At 35.1% G+C, this 19,423-nt stretch overlaps 1 protein-coding gene across 14 annotated transcripts in view; it reads left to right on the top strand.

The window, feature by feature from the left end:
- Positions 1-1,252: 1,252 nt before the first annotated feature.
- Positions 1,253-19,423, top strand: part of osy (oskyddad) — a 281,999-nt gene continuing 263,828 nt past the window's right edge. For 3 of the 14 annotated variants that reach the window (XM_067781405.1, XM_067781379.1, XM_067781369.1), the window contains exon 1: positions 1,253-2,142. The gene's annotated coding sequence lies outside the window, so the exon portion shown is untranslated. The remainder of the gene's footprint in view (positions 2,143-19,423) is intronic. The other 11 variants (XM_067781425.1, XM_067781411.1, XM_067781432.1 and 8 more) reach the window with 11 other exon arrangements.

Raw genomic sequence — 19,423 nt, 5'->3', positions numbered from 1 at the left:
AGCCAATACCTTGGAGCCCACAGTGCTCGCCCCCAATGAATAAATACAAGGTGTAATAGGGGTTTTTCAAAGCAAAACAAGGTGGCTCATCCCGCAGCCAATACCTTGGAGCACCCCAGTGCTCGCCCCCAATGAATAAATACAAGGTGTAGCAGGTACATAGTGACCTCTCTCTAAGTAAAATAACATACAGTCCATTAAAATAATAATTTATAAAAAAAAAAAACGTAATATATTTAAAAAAAATGTTAGCTTGCAGTGGGCTTTGAACCCGCAACCCCAAACCTGTGAGTCGAGTACGTCATCCACTGTGCCACGACTCATACGCCTACAAGCGCATCTAATTACTCCCTTATAACTCATATTAAACTGCTCGCCCTCAACTGCCCCACGCTTAGCTAAGTATGTTCAGCGAAAACCAGCCGAACCGAGTCTGCTTTACAAATGCCATGATTACCTACCCTGCTTCATAAAAAAAAGTATTATATTTTGTATCTCTTATTCTTCTTAAAAATGTACAAGTATTTTACGGTTCAGGTTCTAAATTTAATATAATATTTCATACAAAAAAGCCTCTTGAAATTTTGCTTATAACATTCATCTCTATCATTGTCTAACTGATTATCAAAAATATTTTACACCCTGTAAAATAAAGCAAAGCTTAACGAAGTGAGGACAGCAACCACGCGAAAAGCACAGCGCTCAAGTTGTTTTAAGCGAAAACAAATACTGATCAAAATTTCATAAAGCTTGTTCTGAGTGCACAATAATTTTACATGCACTCAACTATGAATAAAGCCGGCAACTAAAAAAAACTTCAAATTGGCAAAAAAAAAAAGCGTACACTAAACAAATTATACGCCGATTATTGAGCTGCACGCTGACTGCGTTGAGTTGATGTAAGCCATAATACGACCGTTTCAATGTATGTGATCAAGTTTATTGGTCAAGAAGCGTTAAAAGATTGCGTCTGTTTTAGTAAGTACGAATTACAAAAAAAAAAAAAAAAAAAAAATTATAAACGACAACAAACTCGTATAACGACAAGTGATTTTGCGCTAATTAACGTAGAGCGGAAAACGCTCTGTTGTTTAATATGAAGTGCTATGATGTGATGCGATCTTGTCTCGTGTCTACCTTTCATGTACGTATGTTTTTATATATGCATGTTTGTGCGAATGTACTTAGATCTAGCCAATTTAGTAGATTTGCTGTTCTTAGCAGCACATCTAGCAAACAATTCAGTCTTAATCTGAACGTCGGTTCAGAAACACACGCGCGGCTTTAAATTTATTAAACAAACAAAAAAAAAAAAACGGCGTAGACGGTGTTGATTGAATATTTTTGCATAAATTTATGCTTAATGAAAAGCAATTAAAAAAGTGTGTAGACAATTTGAACGAATACGATTTAAATGCCAGTATAGAACAAGTTTGTGTTTTAAAATAATTTTTTTCGAAGACGTTTTTTTTATTCCGCTTCTTTTCTTAATACATTCAAATGCCGATCTTTTTTGCATATTAGCTTTCCCAATCAAATTTTTTTTATTTTTGGTTTTAGAAACAAGTCGAACAAGTTTAATGTCTGATACAATTCTTGTAAGCCAAGGTGCAAATACGTTTACCAACAACAAACAAAGTATCTAAACAAATATGTAAGTAGTGCTTTTGATGTGCCAATCATCGTGATTTTGTGAAAAACGTGCAAAAAACGAGAATTCACCAACAAAACAAAACAAAAATCGCAAACGAATTACTATTGTTTTGTTTTTAGTAATTCGTTCATAACAAGTTCCTGATTCATTGTTTACGCTTAGACGGGTAGGCAGCAACAACAACGTTTTTATGTGGTTTTATACTGAATTTTATTGCTGCAAACATTCTTAGGCAATTATTAATGGAATTCGCTTTTTTATTATTTTCGGTTAATAAACTTTACATCTTTTTTGTGCATTCAATCGTATTTTAGTGTGTATGTGTGTATGTGCGCGTGTTTGTGTGCGGCCATTGGAGAACTAGGAAGCCTAAGAAATTGAAAGTTAAAATTGAAACTGAAACCTGATATTGCCTTCAACAATTATAAAAAAAGAAGAACAACAGAGCAAACAAGTTATAACTTGCATATGAATAAATCAAATCGCAGGTAATTTACACCAGTTAACAAAATGTATATAAATTGCAAGCATGAAAAATTAAAAAAAAAAAACAATTATAATTTTATATGTTAAAAAATTGTAATTTAAATTCTTACGAAAATAAGAAAATTAAAATGTTTTGAGATTATTAAAAAAATTGTATACATTTGAGCTATGGGCAAAAGTATTTTTATATTTACTACAAAATAATTTCTTTAATGTCGAAATGGGTTTCAAATTTCGTAATTGTATTGCTCATTTGAGAGACCGGTAATAAAAAATATGTTTATTTAAAAAGTGAGTAAATGAAAAAGTTATAAACGTAAAAACGAAAAACAAAATAAAAGTTCTTTTAAAATGGCTCTATCCATGTAACTTTCATAAGAGGTTTAAATGAGTTGTCCCATATTTATTGACCACTTCTTCGTACCCCTTTTTACGGATATGTTTATAAATTCGCTTTTTATTCACTCCGGATTTTTATCTGAACATAAGAACAACTTTGTCGAAAATGTGCTAGTATTTTCAAAAATCAAAAACGTATTTCTATCGAATCCATATAAAATTAGTTGAATTTTAACAAATATATTACTCGTTGTTTTGCGTGTGCAAAAAAAATTTTTTTTTAAACTTAGTTTAGAAATTTCGAAAAGCTTAAAATTAGTTAATTTTTACCAAACACGCCACATAACATTGTGTGTGTATGCAAATATATATTTTTTTAAATTAATTTTCAAATTTCGAAAACCCCAATTTTTGGTTCGCGTAAGACATTTACACTCATTTTTGTGAAAATTAATCAATTATAGAAAAATTAAAAAACAATTTTTAAATTATCATTAAAATATTCAAAATATGTTTGAGCTCTAGGCCTATATATATACACATGTTTATTAAAATACAGCAAATGTGTTTAAACAATGTATATTTATTTGTCGAATGGTTTGTCTTGCCAATATTTCGACTTCAATCTGAAGTCATCTTCAGAAACTTATGACTGCACCTGGTCGGAATACAAGAAATTAATTATCATTAAAAAAATTATTGTTTTGACCTTGAGCCCGCACCGAACCTTGATTTCTTTATAAATAGGCCGATAAAACAAAAAAAAATTTAATTGACGATAAACAAATCCAGCATTATCAGTAATTTTCAACAGATGGCGCAACGTTGATTTAATATAGTTGGTAAAGAGGAAAAGAAGTACCAATTTATCAATCAAGCAAACCACCGCTGTATAGCTAAATGGTTAGCGCAGCGTGCCTAAATAGCACCGTTCTGCACCCTGGATCTATCTGTGCAGCTATGGCAGGTTGTCTGAAAAATTGTCTACGTACTATTCTAAACACAAAAATACAATTTTTCAATTATAGAAAAATTAAAAAAAAAAATTATTGTTCTGGGCTTGAGAGCTCGAATCGAATCTTGAAAATTATTATTATTGTGACGAACATTAGCAACACTAAGGGATACTATCATCTATAAGCCGATGATAAGCAGTGACTTGTATGCACATCAATAAATCAATCATTATGTCTACATACATATATGTACGTACACGCAGCGGAGAAGAGACGCACAAACATATGCATATATCTTATCTGAGATGCTCCCAAAAGTGGGCAATTGTAATTGTAGTAATTTGTAGCTGATAACTAACTAGTAAATTCTAGAATAGAAAAGCCTAGAAGTATGCAACGAGGAAACCAGACAGTATAAAGGCAGCAACAGTAGAGGCACGAAAATCAGTTTGGTATAAGCAAGCTATTAGTTGCTAAGAATAGTGTTTTTGTGAAGTACTTATTAAAGGTAATTTTTGCATTATTTAATATTGGAGTTATTTATTCAACAGTTTAGCGACTCGAACGTTAGCAGAAGATTTGGGATAAGCGGAATTTCAGTAAATTCGTTACATTTTAATAATCGGTCCCTCCCAGAGGGATAAGGAACTACGACGTGCGCACACATACGCCACCTACCAACATAGCTGGTCGACGTGTTAAAAATACCACTTTTTAATATTGAGAAGGCAGAGCTCCATCTAGATGAGATTTTCAGCAAATTAGTATTATTCTAGTATTCCGCTAGATGGGTTGACTGCCGGGATGTTACACAGGGTATGCACAATGTTAATGGTATTCATGAATCGTACAGCATTTTGGAAGTCCTTATTAAAATGTTTCTTCCGCACCCGACCACACAATTACCTTGAGCTACTGCATTCCCTTATTCAGTTATCTGGCAATATATTGCGTTCATTCGTTCAGGCAGGCAGGGTCATCCAATACAAGCATAAATACACCAAAATGTGAAATTATGTCATTTAAACTAAATTTTCGTTTTTTTACTTCGCACAAAAAAATATTTTTGTTTGTCATATTAACTAGCATAAATGTGACAGTTTTTTTTATAAATTTGAGCGGTACTGGAAAATTCCAATGGAATATTGGTTTAGGTACCTAAAATTTGAGCCAATTCGCACCCAGTCTAAAATGGATTTCAAAAAACTGTAACTCCTTAAAAATATGGCATATCGAATACGCATACAATCTTTTGTTTAGTATTTAAAAAAAAACACTGAAAAATCTTTCAAATTCAAAAATTGTGGTAACTAAAAAATTCCAAAAAAAATGTTTATCTTTTTTCAACTAAATACTCGTATTGTTCAAAATGAGCTCAGTTTTCGCAACTATAACATTTATTTTATGATAATGGAAATTGGGTGCGCACTTCGAAAACAGATTTTTATAAATTTTTCCATGTTTCATCTATATGGTTGGCTCATCTCTACATCAACAACATACCTGTGTTCAGATTCTCAAAATCTACGTGTTGGTGTTAGGCGAGTGGAATGTGGAGAACACATAAAACTTTGCAATTCTTGTATGTTGTGGGAAAATAATGCACTAAATTAGATGCATTTACTAAAAAATTAACTTGAAGTGATGTGAAAAATTTTTTTTATCAAAAATTTACCAACACGGCAGTAAATAATTGTCCATGTGTTGGTTACATTTTTGCGTTTTCCATCTCCTTTTGATAATCCCTAAAACAGTGAAATGGAAAAAATAAAATCAGCTGAAGAGATGAACCAACCATATAATTGAGTCATGGTTTTTACCCAAAGAAAATCAGCAAATGAATAAATAAATTTCTATTTTTTTGTTAAAAAAAATGTCTCAACCTAAAAAAATTAATGAAAATTTTTGAAATTTGAAAATATTGGGAAATAAAAATTTTACTTGCTTACTCGTGCTTATATTCGGCGTCTCCGCATTGTTGAAAAAAAAAAAAAATGTTTAATGTTGAAATTGGCAGTGAATCTTAATTTAGTTTATTATGTGACTTTAGGCGTATCTCAAGAAAAAAAAAATTTATAAGTCTCTCTCAGAGAAAATTGTACATGCAAAGATGTGATCGGATTTCATGCATCGTATTTCTCGTTAACCAGTGTTACAGAATGAACCTGCTCAACGTATTGTAAATGGAAACAAAGATTTTATTTAATACACCTGCGTGCCACTTAAATGTGTGTAGGTGTGTGTATGCATTCGAGCTACCTTAAATACTGCGTTGAGCCGTCTGAGCTCCTCCATAGTACTTATGTATGTTCAAATAAGCAAAACAACAAAACAAACAATCGATCGTTTATCTCGTTGTCGCTTTGTATGGAAAACATTTCAAGGTCAATATAAAAATCATGCGATATACCCATTCGTATTCAGATTTTTTGTATCTTTTTTTATACTCAGCGTGCTTTGCACACATAGTATATTAACATTGATTGGATAACGATTGATTGTACAGGTATAAAGGAATCGAAATCTAAATCATCAGTATCGAAAAAAAATTTGATTGAGCCATGTCCGTCCGTCCGTCCGTTAGCACGATAACTTGAGTAAATATTGAGATGTCTTCACCAAATTTGGTAAATTAGCTTATCTGGACCCAGAATAGATTGGTATTGAAAATGAGCGAAATCGGATGATAACCACGCCCACTTTTTATAAATATAAAATTTTGGAAAACACAAAAAACCTGATAATTTAGTAAATAATACACCTACAATGTTGAAATTTGACATGTGGACTGATATTGAGACTCTTGATAAAAATTTGGAAAATTTTTTCAAAATGGGCGTGGCACCGCCCACTTATGATAAAATCAACTTTACAAATATTATTAATCATAAATCAAAAGTCGTTAAACCTATCGTAACAAAATTCGGCAGAGAGGTTGCCTTACAGAATAGAATTTATACAGAATTTCATTACACATAAAAATAATGATCACAACGCAATTTTGCAAACAAGTTTCAAGTAACTGGTACTTCAAATTTGAAACAGAGGGTTGAACAGTATATCACGGTTTATCGTTCTCTTCATTTCGAATTACAAATTTAATGTAGCTAAAAGGTATTTTTTAATACCAAGAAACGAGTCGCTGACGTCTAAATTTTTACAGTGTTTATTAAAATCACGACATAAACAGTGAAGTGGTTCGTGCATTTCATAACTCGACCTGCATGTAGCTACAAAAATTGATTGAAAATGTCTAGATGGCCTAATAGGAACGTTAAACTTAATTTCGCCAAGAAAAAATGGACTATTTATTGACCCTCATATTAATTTAACAATAAATAAGACGCCAAGCATCTCCCTGCGGCTCTGCAATGTGGGCAGCTGTATTAGTTTTAACCGGCTGCAATAGAGGGGAAGATTTTTAGAAGGGTCCCATGGTAAGTGTTTTAAAGCGAAAAGCAAAAATTGTTTCTGGACCGATTCCAGCTTGTCAGAATGAACCTGATAACGCGGATTCCAAATTATTGAAGCATATTCCAAATTAGGTCTGACCAACGATGTAAAAAGAGTTTTTGTAACGTATGGGTCATTAAATTCTTTAGACCAACGTTTAACAAAGGCCAAAGTACCTATAGCGCTATTCACGCAAGTTTCAATATGAAGTTTAAAATCGAGTTTTGGGTCCATAGTAACGCCTAAATCAATAAACTTAGTGACTTGCTTGATTACATAGTCGCCAATAACATAATCATGGGATTAGAAGGACTTCCTTGTAAAACACATGAACTTACATTTAGGTAGGCTTAGTGACATGGCGTTTACATTAAACCAGTCACCAAGACTATTCAGATCAGCCTGAAGACATGCCCTATCCACGGGTGAGCGGTTAGGCATTACAAGTTTGACATCATCAGCGTACATCAACGGCTTGCAGCTCTTCAAAACACTAGGAAGGTCATTAATGAACAACATGAACAAAACCGGACCAAGATGGCTACCTTGAGGAACACCAGAAGTTACGTTTATGAACCGAGACCGACAATTATTAAATATAACTGTTTGTTTTCTTTCCTTCACATAAGAAGAAACCCAAGATAGAAACAAAGGAGGAAATCCTAACCGATCAAGTTTGAGTAAAAATATAGAATGAGAAACTTTATTAAACGCCTTACTAAAATCAGTATAAATAACATCAACTTCGCAATTAGTCTTAAAACTGTTGGATACAAAGGTTGTAAACTCGAGCAAGTTGGACACCGTTGATTTACCCTTGCAAAAGCCATGTTGTGAAAAGTCAATTAATGAAGATACTCTAAAAGCAATCTGTTTTGTGATAATCAATTCAAATAGCTTAGGAATTGTGTTGAGTTTGGCTATTCCTCTATAATTTATAACACACGTTCTGCTTCCATTTTTATGCAGTGGTATCTTAGCGAAAAAAGCTTTGTGTTAATAGAATTTTGCTTTCTAAATTGAATTATAACATTAAATTGGAAAACATTAAAATTTTTGAGAGTGGGTGTGGCACCGCCCCTTTTATGACTAAGCAATTTTCTATGTTTCGGGAGCAATAACTCGAAGAAAAATTAACATATCGTAATGAAATTGTGTACACATATTTTCTTTATAGCAGAAAATATTTCTAGTAAAAATGGACGAGATCGGTTAAAGACCACGGCAACTTAGATATAAAACAAGTTTAAAAGGGTCGTAGACTAAAATAATAAGCTATAAATTAGCAAAAAATAGTTTTGAATCAATGATATTTCACTTATCAAGTTTTATTGTAAGAGGAAATGGGAAGACAATTTTTTTAAACGGGCGGTGCCTCGTGTTATGGAGAAATTTATCTGAAATGAAATGTACAATTGAAGCTCACGCTGAGTATATAATGTTCGGTTACACCCGAACTTAGACACCTTTACTTGTTTTTTTTTTAATTGTGTACTTCTCTTGTAATTCTTGTTTGCTATTTTTTGTTATTTTCGACATGACGTAGAGTTCATTAAGCATATAAGAGGCTGGATTTTTTCTTGGCAATTTTTTTCTTGGTAATTTTTTTTCTTGTATGCGCTGTGTTTTGTTGACTGATTCAATGGTATTGACATATGTCGTGCAAAAAAAAATATTCACACATATAGTTAAATGTATAATTTGTATGTATGTTTGAGTCAACTTAGTTGTTGACACTTCAAGTCCACTCAATCGCTGAGTTTTCGTAGCTGGCGGCAGTACAGAATTGATGATAAATAGTCAATTTATAACTATAAACATATTTATATTTGAGATGATTCACGCCTGCAAATGTATAGTTGGGGATTTCAAAAGAGCCAGACCATCAAGTCAATCCTGTTTTTTTTTTTTTTTTGTATTGTCAATTAGAGCTTTTAGTCAAACTATTTCTGCAAAAAAATTATACCGCATAAATTGTGTTTGATGTTTTTTTAATCTAATAATTTTTTTTGTTCTTTTAATATTTAAGAAATCAATTATTTATATAAAAAAATAAATGTAAGGCGCGACAACCTCCGAAGAGATCTAAGGCCGAGCTTCTGTTCCAATTTGCGTCGTGCTCCTCTTGATTTTCCCTACAAACTGGCCGGATAGGACCTACGTGTTTTATGCCGACTCCGAATGGCATCTGCAAGGCAGATGAGTTTTCACTGAGAGCTTGTCATGGCATAAATACACCCGGAGCGCTTGCCAAACACTGCCGAGGGGCGACCCCGCTTAGAAAAATTTTCTTCTAATAGAAAAACCGTATTTTGATGTCGCTTTGCCGGGATGTGAACCCAGGGCATACGGTGAGGTAGGCGGAGCACGCTACAATTACTAATTATTTAGTACATTTAATAATTGGGCTGGGTGCGGGTTTGCCCAAGTTTCTGCCTTAATTAAGAAAAAGCCTAAATCACAGGAAATTGTCGGTAAGGCAGTGCAAATAGAAAATTTTGAATTATTTTCAACCCCTATACACTTATAGCATTTTGTTTTGCCCTAAAGAATAGGTACAGATACATACACTTTGAATATAAAAAAAAAAATTTCATAGCACTCCCATAACCTTAAAATATAAATTCAATTCAAGTGCTGAAAGTGCCTGAATTTCATATGAAAGTGCAAAGAAAAAGCACTTTCATAAGAAGCCAAGGCACTACGTTTTGATATTCAAATTTACGCTAATAAATTGAAAAGAAACACTTTTTTTAAAAATATTGTATTATTGAGAAAATTTTTAATACATTAAAGGGACCATAAAAATTCTTTAAACATTTAAATATTTTTTTTTTTAATTTAAAAAAGTTTTAGTTGTCATATAATTTTGTATATGTATTGTGACTTGCACTTCATATGCCCTGATTTTGAGCATACTTTTTAACCTAAATTCCAAACACACTAATTTTTTTGGTTTTTTATCTAATTTTTGAAATTTGTAAATGAAAAATGCGCCTGTGCATTCTTAAGAGATACTATAAAGGCTAAAGGGCTGGGATTCGTGCAGCTGATCGTGCCCGATTGATTCTTGAATAGTTAAGTATTGATTACAAATAGCTTTGCTTTAATGCTGGTAGAATAAGGAAATCCCATCCATCCTTGACCACGAAATCTGCATCGGAACTGGCTCATGCTCCTCAGCGCCCCACAGCTACCCTAACATAAGCTATTTGGTTCATAGCCAGCGTAAATCACATATGGTTTATAGGGTGATAGTGTCATTCGTCCCTCTCCACGTGCACCACGATGCCTTGAACTAAGTTCCGATAGATTCAATTAAGCTTTAATAAAATATTTACATAAAACAGTAAAAATTTATAAGGTAGTCCTTATACAAGTCTTTTGAAAGACAGACGTTTCCTACCCGAAAATTGGTTTGCATTAAATTTGGATACAGCCATCCTTTTCCTAATTCCTTTTAATGGCATTCTCGTCTACTTTTCTTCCACTTACCCTTATTTCTGTGCTCTCCTTATTCCCTTTATCTCTCACTCCCACTTCTACTACCACCCCACTACCACTCTCTTTACTACCTTAATTTCCTAATGGAATCTAAATATCAAATTTGGGGTACCTTCTTCAAATGACCACAAATATAGGAAGCTTTAAATGCGAATCAGGCACATTCAGCCGGCCACTGTGATTTTCCCAAGCAGTTGCTGCCATAAACTAAGGTCTTACAGATATACGAATATTTTTCATTTCCAAAGCATTCTAGTATGCGTAGGTCTTCCCTCTTTAAGGGATTGATTAAATAGTAATAATAATAAGCAGCATTGACAGCAAAAAAATCTCCAAACGGAGAACTATTCTTGCCAACAAGTGCGACTTTGCACTGAGAAATAAATTTAAAATTAAGTCCAAGTCGCTCATCATAACTGTCCTAATGTATGGCTCGGAATCGTGGACGGTGCGAGACAAGATGAGATGAGAAGTTTTCTGGAAGTTTTTTATTAATGTTCGTGGTGCCGACGCAAATATGAAGATGGGGTAGCGAATAAAATCCCAAAGACTTCGCTGGCTACGTCATGTTATGTGAATGGACGAATACTCTCCGGGCAAGAAGGTATTTCAGTCGACACCGCAGTTTGGTATCGGAGGAAGGAGGATACCTCAACTGAGTTGCGAGCGGCAGTTGGTGGAAGACTTAATCTCACTTGGTGCCTCCGATAGGCGTCAGGTATAGCGAAAGAGGAATTACTGGCGTGATTTGTTAAGAAATCAATTAATGATGTTGATGATAATAACAACTTGACGCGGTACATCTCTGAGGATATTTGCTAAATGGCTTTGCTTTTACCAGGACTTGACCTCAGATATACCACTAGTGGGCTCAAATAGGCGAAACGTGTTCATAGTTTTACCGAAATTGTACTCGACAGTCGAACACAATACCAATATCCACTAATAGAAGCTTTCTTAGACCTACCCTCATTGCTCATGGCTGGGGTTTGAGTATGAGAAGGTCCCCTTTAACTTAATTTGGATTGACTTCTGTGCTTAAAATTAGATATGAGATATTAGAAACTCTTGATTTAAGAAGTCAACTATGACATTAAATCGAAATACAAAGTTTTTGGTACAAGTGTGGCTGCCAACTGTTCCATAGTGCATTTGATTAGTACCAGGTCAGAGGAAGCCGTTAAGCTTGTAGTTCTCTGCTGTCGTATTTTCTGACAGCCTATCATTTTATCTGCAGGAACTTTAACCATACTTAAACAAATGCAAGTGAGGCGCTATTCGTCTCTTCAGAAATGAGTGGAAGCAGAATATTATGCAGATTTAACTGGGATTCGCAACAAATGAGTTGGAAATAAAAACAACAAAACTACTACGAAGAAACAACTTATTTGGTGCAGATAACTCTAGGTGGATTCCAGGGATGCACCTTAACGTTAAGCTAATCGTTTATCAAAAAATTTCCACCGTTTCCGTTGAAACACTTCGAAATATTATCGATAAAGAAATTATCAAGATAAATTGTATCTCGTTTTTAACCGAAACGAAAAGCTTTCGTTAACGTTAAAAACGTTAACGAAAACGTGATACTTTATGTTTGAATTGTGCTGGCAATGCTATAGCCATGGTGAAGCCGTAAGGTGGCAACAACGAGCGCACATACACACACAAACTCTATGTAATTTGTTTGTGTAATTCGTTGGTGGTAATGTCAAAAATACTCTGAGAAATGTTCGTACTGTCAAAATTCATGAGAAAAGTTGCAATCAGCTTGGATAATGCTTTCACCTTTAATGACTCCGCCATCAATCAGCTTTGCCAGCATAGTTTGAAATTAATAATCAACATAAACGATTTGATTTCGTTTTGATATGGCAGAAAACGAAACGAAATCATTTCGTTAATTTGACGATCTTAACGTTAATAAACGAAACGAAATGACTTCGTTTCGTTTATTAACGTTGATTATCGTAACGAAATGATATCGTTTCGTTGGTTAAGCATGCCTGGTGGATTCTATAGAATTCACTGGTTATAGATAAGTGGTTCCACAGAATGCATACTCGGTCTGTATTGTTTGGCTCTTACGATTCTGCTGGCCGTAAAGTAAATGAAAAATATTTTTAACTGCTGCATATGCACTCAACCGTGAAAAAATTTGTTTTGTAGATAGTTGTTCATCTTCTGTTATGAAGAATTTCATTTACCACGTAATCAGAGTTTCTTTTGCATGGTGTAAAGTAAGTCTTGCAGCTTTCGCGCTAAAATTTAAAAAATCTTTTAGTTAATATCTGTAACAGCGTGAGTACGTTATATAAACATACTTTTGTATGTATGTGTGAATAATATATGTATGGTTGTACGTTACGAATGCATTTTCGAACGAATTTGATACGTTTGGGGGCACCCAAGCGGTCAGAAAGAAAAGCGGAGATATATAAAATTCAAAAGAAAAATAAATTTGCACAATTTATATATGAACATAGAAATATTCGCAAATGGAGCTTTATATATCTAGATCTACAAGCCTGGCGTGAATAAACTACATCATAATATTTCAGAGTACCCCACCATCATAGATGTGATGGGCATAGTGCATTAAAAAAGAAGAATTTAGTGGTAGTAAATTCGGTAATAAATTCTTGGAATTTTCGATAAAAAAATATATAAATTTTTGATAACAAATCAATAATACGCAAAAATGATAATGGGGTGTATATTAGGGCGGGTCGATTTAAAAATCGCTCATTGCTCTGTGAAAATCGTATTCTAGGGATCAAAATAAGAAACTTTGCCGAAGGAACCATACCTCTAAAAGGAATTCTGATGTCCCCCCTTTGGGTCGAACTTTTGGGTAGGAGCAATTTCAATTCTACCTGCTCTGTCTTGTGGTGGCTTAAAAAAAACCACACAAACAATTTTACGATCTGCAATTGTGTCACAGTGATACCTTTATTTTTTAAAACGGTTGAATAAAAAACGCACACAACTATGTTTACGACATTCAAATGCATCACAGTGATGCCTTGGTTTTAAAAGGGGGTAGTAAAAACACTAATTTCTAATACTTTTTCTTATTTTCTTTTCTATTACTAAGTTAAATTAATTTTTTCATTTACATATGTTCTGACTAAATAAATTTCTAAAGAGAAAAATAAACTCCAAAAAGAAAAAACATAGGCATTCCAAAGTGGGATTTTTCAAAATTTGCCCCTACGACCCAAAGGGAGGGGGGGGGGACATCAAAATTCGTTTTAGAGGTATGGTTCCTTCGGCAAGGTTTCTTACTTTGATCCCTAAAATATGATTTTCACAGAGCAATGGGCGATTTTTTTGCCTTCCCACAAATCGACCCGGCCTAGTGTATATAGAGCTTATTTGAGTCACTTTCACGTAGAGTAAAGGAGATTCAGCAGCCATTAACATAGCGTTCACAGCTACGATATTGCTCAAGAAGGAAAGGTAGAGACTTAGAATACATCCGCTTTAAGGCATGGCTGTTGCTAAAGCCGCAATATATAAACAGAGCCATCATGTAATGTCGGACGATCATCTTTGAGCAATAAATATTTGGTTGCTTGCTTGCTGTGCTGGTCGGTCGCTGAGACTGTGCCCAAACTGCGCCCTAGCCATTTTGATGCACTTACTCCTGAAAGCAATTAGTTATTATGTATATTAAATTACTACCCAATGAGTTTGTTTTTACTCGAACCATTTTGTTAGATCAATAAACGTGTTGATGTCATTTGTGGAGCATTTTGATACCTCACTTCGATCGGACAGCACGAAACCTCCCAGAGTTTTCGGTACCTCGTATTTCCGGAGCTGGAAACTCGCAGAGGAAATTAGAGGTTCCTTACAACCACCTCCTGCAAATGAAATTAAAGGGGTTCCCACTCTTTCTGCGTGTGGGCCAAAAGGTACGTGTCCTGTAATTGTGGCTGTTATCCAAACACATTTTTTTCTAGACAACTTTAGTAAATCCATGGTTTGTTAATTTTATTTTTTTGAAGTGCTACCAAATTCTTTTTTGGATTCTGCACGTGTCCGTAGACTACCAATTTTCTAGAGCGGTTTTTATTGATGTAAGTGGTCGATATACCGCGACTGCCTCAGTGGTGTCTAACAATGCGCCGGCCTTTGCTAGCTTTTCTGTGGCCGTCAATATTTCTGTAACCTGGCACCAATGTGAGGGTAATGGTCGCTGAGTTAGCTGTATTTTGCAGCACCTTCTAAGAGTTATCGACGTTGTTAGAATCGTAAGTGTTGAGTTCAACGCCATGAGCACTACCTGGCTATGAATATGCAAAGCAAATATATTGCACAAAACAAAAACGCCTTTCGTGCACTGTGCCCAACTATGCCCATCATGAACCCTTGCCGCCACCATTCTCATGTCACTCACCAGCAAATCTTTTACATTTTTACGTTACATTGACAATTTTCGCGAAAAACCCTGAAGACATATTCGCACATTTAAATTTCACATCAGTGTGATTTTTCACAAGAGCGCACATGCAGCACATATTCAAAAAATATTTGATGTTTTCCTTTTCTTTTACAATTACATAAATTGTGTGTACATTTACAAGTTCATCTCAAATTTCGGTTGAGAGTCAACGTTGATATAAAACTTCAAATATACTTTTGTGGGATAAACACATATCTCTATCTCCATATACATGTATTTGTATTTACTCATAACTTTGAATGTGATTTTTTTCTCAAGTATTTTTCAAGTACGGCATGTTATTCTTTAAGAAATGGGAGGGGTGTGGTTTGTGGCAATATGTATTTATATGTACGTGAGTGTATTTCTGGCGAGTACAAAAAAATATAAAGAAAATATTTGTCATGTTTTGTGTATTCCATGATAGGGAATATTTGTTTTTTCGTATTGTATTTGACGTTCAATTAGCGCTTATAGTGGGTAGGGAAGAAAGTGCATCCAGATTTGAGAACTTCTTTTTAATTCAGGAAAACACGTTTCTGCTGTGAACCAGAAAAACACAACGCTACCGTTCCTTTTCAAACTATTTCGAGGACCTTATAAAGGGGTATTAATCCCTTGATGTTATACTCGAAAGTTGTCATAAATTATCCAGAAAAATAGCTCCCAGGTAGCGCTAGCGCTGAATGGCACCACTTAACGACGGGAAGTTTCATATCTACCGTTCCGCTATATCCATTAACTTTACAACTCCTACAGCATCGACGATTGAAACTCGTAGCTTTCATTCCTACCAATTATCCAGTGGCCAGTTCTTAGCTCTACAGCATGCAATTCCCACTGTATCCCTATCTAGGGTGCAAATGCGACGGGATCTTTTAATATCTCATTTTATGCAGGTTAGCTTTGATGCCCGTTCCACTGGGGTTTATAGCTATCTACCGGTGGCAGACTTCGGTAGATATTATCTTTTAGCATTGGTTGGCATGAGGCCAAGTCTCGACCCGAGCGTTGTTTGTCAAGAGGTAACTGATTTGTGGTGCCCTAGCAATTTCGTATGCAAAATATTTTACTTCAACATCCCTGTATTCCTGGACGCATGTGGGGTCAACGAAACTCTTTTTTAGCATTTCCTGAAGAGTTTGGTGGCAGCTAACTTTTAGTTAAATAATGTCTGAGTCCAGAGATTTAATTGCCGCATGGCTTTAGCATAAACTAAAGGTTTTCCTACCGATAGTGAGTTTTCTAATTCAAATAGCGGCTTCCATTATATGTGATACAATTCTCCGAATAAAGCGTGTAACTCTATCCTCTAATTTAGAAGCGTCGGTTTAAATGGAAATGCTGGCGTCACCAGCAAAGCACCGATCCGACTGCACTCTCTGCTGATGTAGTTTACCATAAGTTTGCACCGCGGTGTGTGCTTCGACGAAAAAGATTATAATGGTTTAGTATGTTAGACGGTTCAATGTACTCCAACGGAACGACTATCTTAAATGCAGGGCTGATATTTCCGCTGCTTGGTATCCTGCTACATCTACGAGTAGGATATCAAGAAGTAGGGTATAGAGAAATTAAATTGTCAATAGCTTTTCCCAAGTTGGACTCGATCTCTATGTGACAGAGGAGGACACAGCTCTTGGGCTTCTTAAAAATAGCAAGGACCGTATATAAGTATATTTTATGCCCTCTGGCTGTCAGAAAAGATAGCGTTGTTCTTATTCGTGTTAAAAATACATTCTCGCTAGTTCTTCACTTATTATGTATGAAATGCATGGCATTATGAGGTTTTTAGAGATAAAGAACTTTAAAGCTGAGTACACACATATCTAGAGATTCGACAGCATTTTAAGGTCTTCTCCCGTACTTCTATTTGAATCCTCAGTCTAAATTTTAATCGTACTAAGCTATTTTTAAACTCAGTTGAGCAGAGCTCACAGAGTATATTAAGTTTGATTGGATAACGGATGGTTGTACATATATAAAGGAATCGAGATAGATATAGACTTCCATATATCAAAATAATCAGGATCGAAAAAAAATTTGATTGAGCCATGTCCGTCCGTCCGTCCGTACGTCCGTCCGTTAACACGATAACTTGAGTAAATTTTGAGGTATCTTGATGAAATTTGGTATGTAGGTTCCTGAGCACTCATCTCAGATCGCTATTTAAAATGAACGATATCGGACTATAACCACGCCCCCTTTTTCGATATCGAAAATTTCGAAAAACCGAAAAAGTGCGATAATTCATTACCAAAGACAGATAAAGCGACAAAACTTGTTAGATGATTTGAATTTATGACGCAGAATAGAAAACTAGTAAAATTTTGGACAATGGGCGTGGCACAGCCCACTTTTAAAAGAAGGTAATTTAGAAGTTTTTCAAGCTGTAATTTGTCAGTCGTTGAAGATATCATGATGAAATTTGGCAGGGACGTTACTCCTATTACTATATGTACGCCTAATAAAAATTACCAAAATCGAAGAAGGACCACGCCCACTTTTAAAAAAAATTTTTTTTTAAAGAAAAATTTTAACAAAAAATTTAATATCTTCACAGTATATATGTAAATTATGTCAACATTCAACTCCAGTAATGATATGGTGCAACAAAAAAAAAAAAAATAAAAGAAAATTTCAAATTGGGCGTGGCTCCGCCCTTTTTCATTTAGTTTGTCTAGGGTACTTTTAACGCCATAAGTCGAACACAAATTAACCAATCCTTTTGAAATTTGGTAGGGGCATAGATTTTATGATGTTAACTGTTTTCTGTGAAAACGGGCGAAATCGGTTGATGCCACGCCCAGTTTTTTATACACAGTCGTTCGTCTGTCCTTCCGCATGGCCGTTAACACGATAACTTGAGCAAAAATCGAAATATCTTTAATGAACTTAGTTCACGTACTTACTTGAACTCACTTTATCTTGGTATGAAAAATGAACGAAATCCGACAATGACCACGCCCAATTTTTCGATATGGAAAATTACGAAAAATTAAAAAAATGCCATAATTCTATACCAAATACGAAAAAAGGGATGAAACATTGTGAGGTAATTGGATTGGTTTATTGACGCGAAATATAACTTTAGAAAAACTTTATAAAATGGTTGTGACACCCACCATATTAAGTAGAAGAAAATGAAAAAGTTCTGCAGGGCGAAATAAAAAACGCTTAAAATCGTTGCAGGTATTACATATATAAATAAATTAGCCGTATCCAACAGATGATATTCTGGGTCACCCTGGTCCACATTTTGGTCGATATCTGGAAAACGCCCTCACATATACACCTACCACCACCCCCCTTTAAAACTCTCATTAAAACCTTTAATTTGATACCCATATTGTACAAACACATTCTAGAGTCACCCCTGGCCCACCTTTATGGCGATATTTCGAAAAGGCGAACACCTATAGAACAAAGGCCCACTCCTTTTTAAAAATACTCATTAACACCTTTCATTTGATACCCATATCGTACAAACAAAGTCTAGAGTCACCCCTGGTCCACCTTTATGGCGATATCTCGAAAAGGCGAACACCTATAGAACGAAGGCCCACTCCCTTTTAAAAATACTCATTAACACCTTTCATTTGATACCCATATCGTACAAACAAAGTCTAGAGTCACCCCTGGTCCACCTTTATGGCGATATCTCGAAAAGGCAAACACCTATAGAACTAAGGCCCCCTCCCTTTTAAAATACTCATTAACACCTTTCATTTGATACCCATATCGTACAAACAAATTCTAGGGTCACCCCTGGTCCACCTTTATGGCGATATCTCGAAACTGCGTCCACCCATGGAACTAAGGATTACTCCCTTTTAAAATACTCATTAGCACCTTTCTTTTGATACCCATATTGTACAAACAAATTCTAGGGTCACCCCTGGTCCACCTTTATGGCGATATCTCGAAAAGGCGACCACCTATACAACATCCACCACTCCCTTTTAAAACCCTAATTAATACCTTTAATTTGATACCCATATCGTACAAACACATTCTAGAGTCACCCCTGGTCCACCTTTATGGCGATATTTCGAAACGGCGTCCACCTATAGAACTAAGGCCCACTCCCTTTTAAAATACTCATTAACACCATTCGTTTGATACCCATATTGTACAAACAAATTCTAGAGTCAACCCTGATCCACCTTTATGGCGATATCCCTAAATGGTGTCCACCTACAGAACTATGGCCCACTCCCTCATAAAATACGCTTTAATGCCTTTCATTTGATACACATTCCAGGGCTTCCCTCGGTTCATTTTCCTACATGGTTATTTTCCCTTATGTTGTCACCATAGCTCTCAACTGAGTATGTAATGTTCGGTTACACCCGAACTTAACCTTCCTTACTTGTTTATGCTCTTTCCACTCTAAATTTCACTAATTTTGCCAGCTGGAAATATATTGCGCTTACAGATATATAACAGATTACTTTTTTTTGGCACCCTGACTATCAAAACAGTGAATAGACTTGGGTAGATCAAAAGTGGAATCCAAGTTTTGAGTTTGGAAGTTGCGAATAGCTCTAGTGGCGCAAAGGCAGGCGGCGCACTCTAGAATCT

Source organism: Eurosta solidaginis, chromosome 1, assembly GCF_040869045.1.
Source record: "Eurosta solidaginis isolate ZX-2024a chromosome 1, ASM4086904v1, whole genome shotgun sequence".
In the NCBI taxonomy this organism is placed as follows: domain Eukaryota; kingdom Metazoa; phylum Arthropoda; class Insecta; order Diptera; family Tephritidae; genus Eurosta; species Eurosta solidaginis.
The sequence above is the reverse complement of the archived record's forward strand: the minus strand, read 5'-3'. Positions and strand labels throughout refer to the sequence as shown.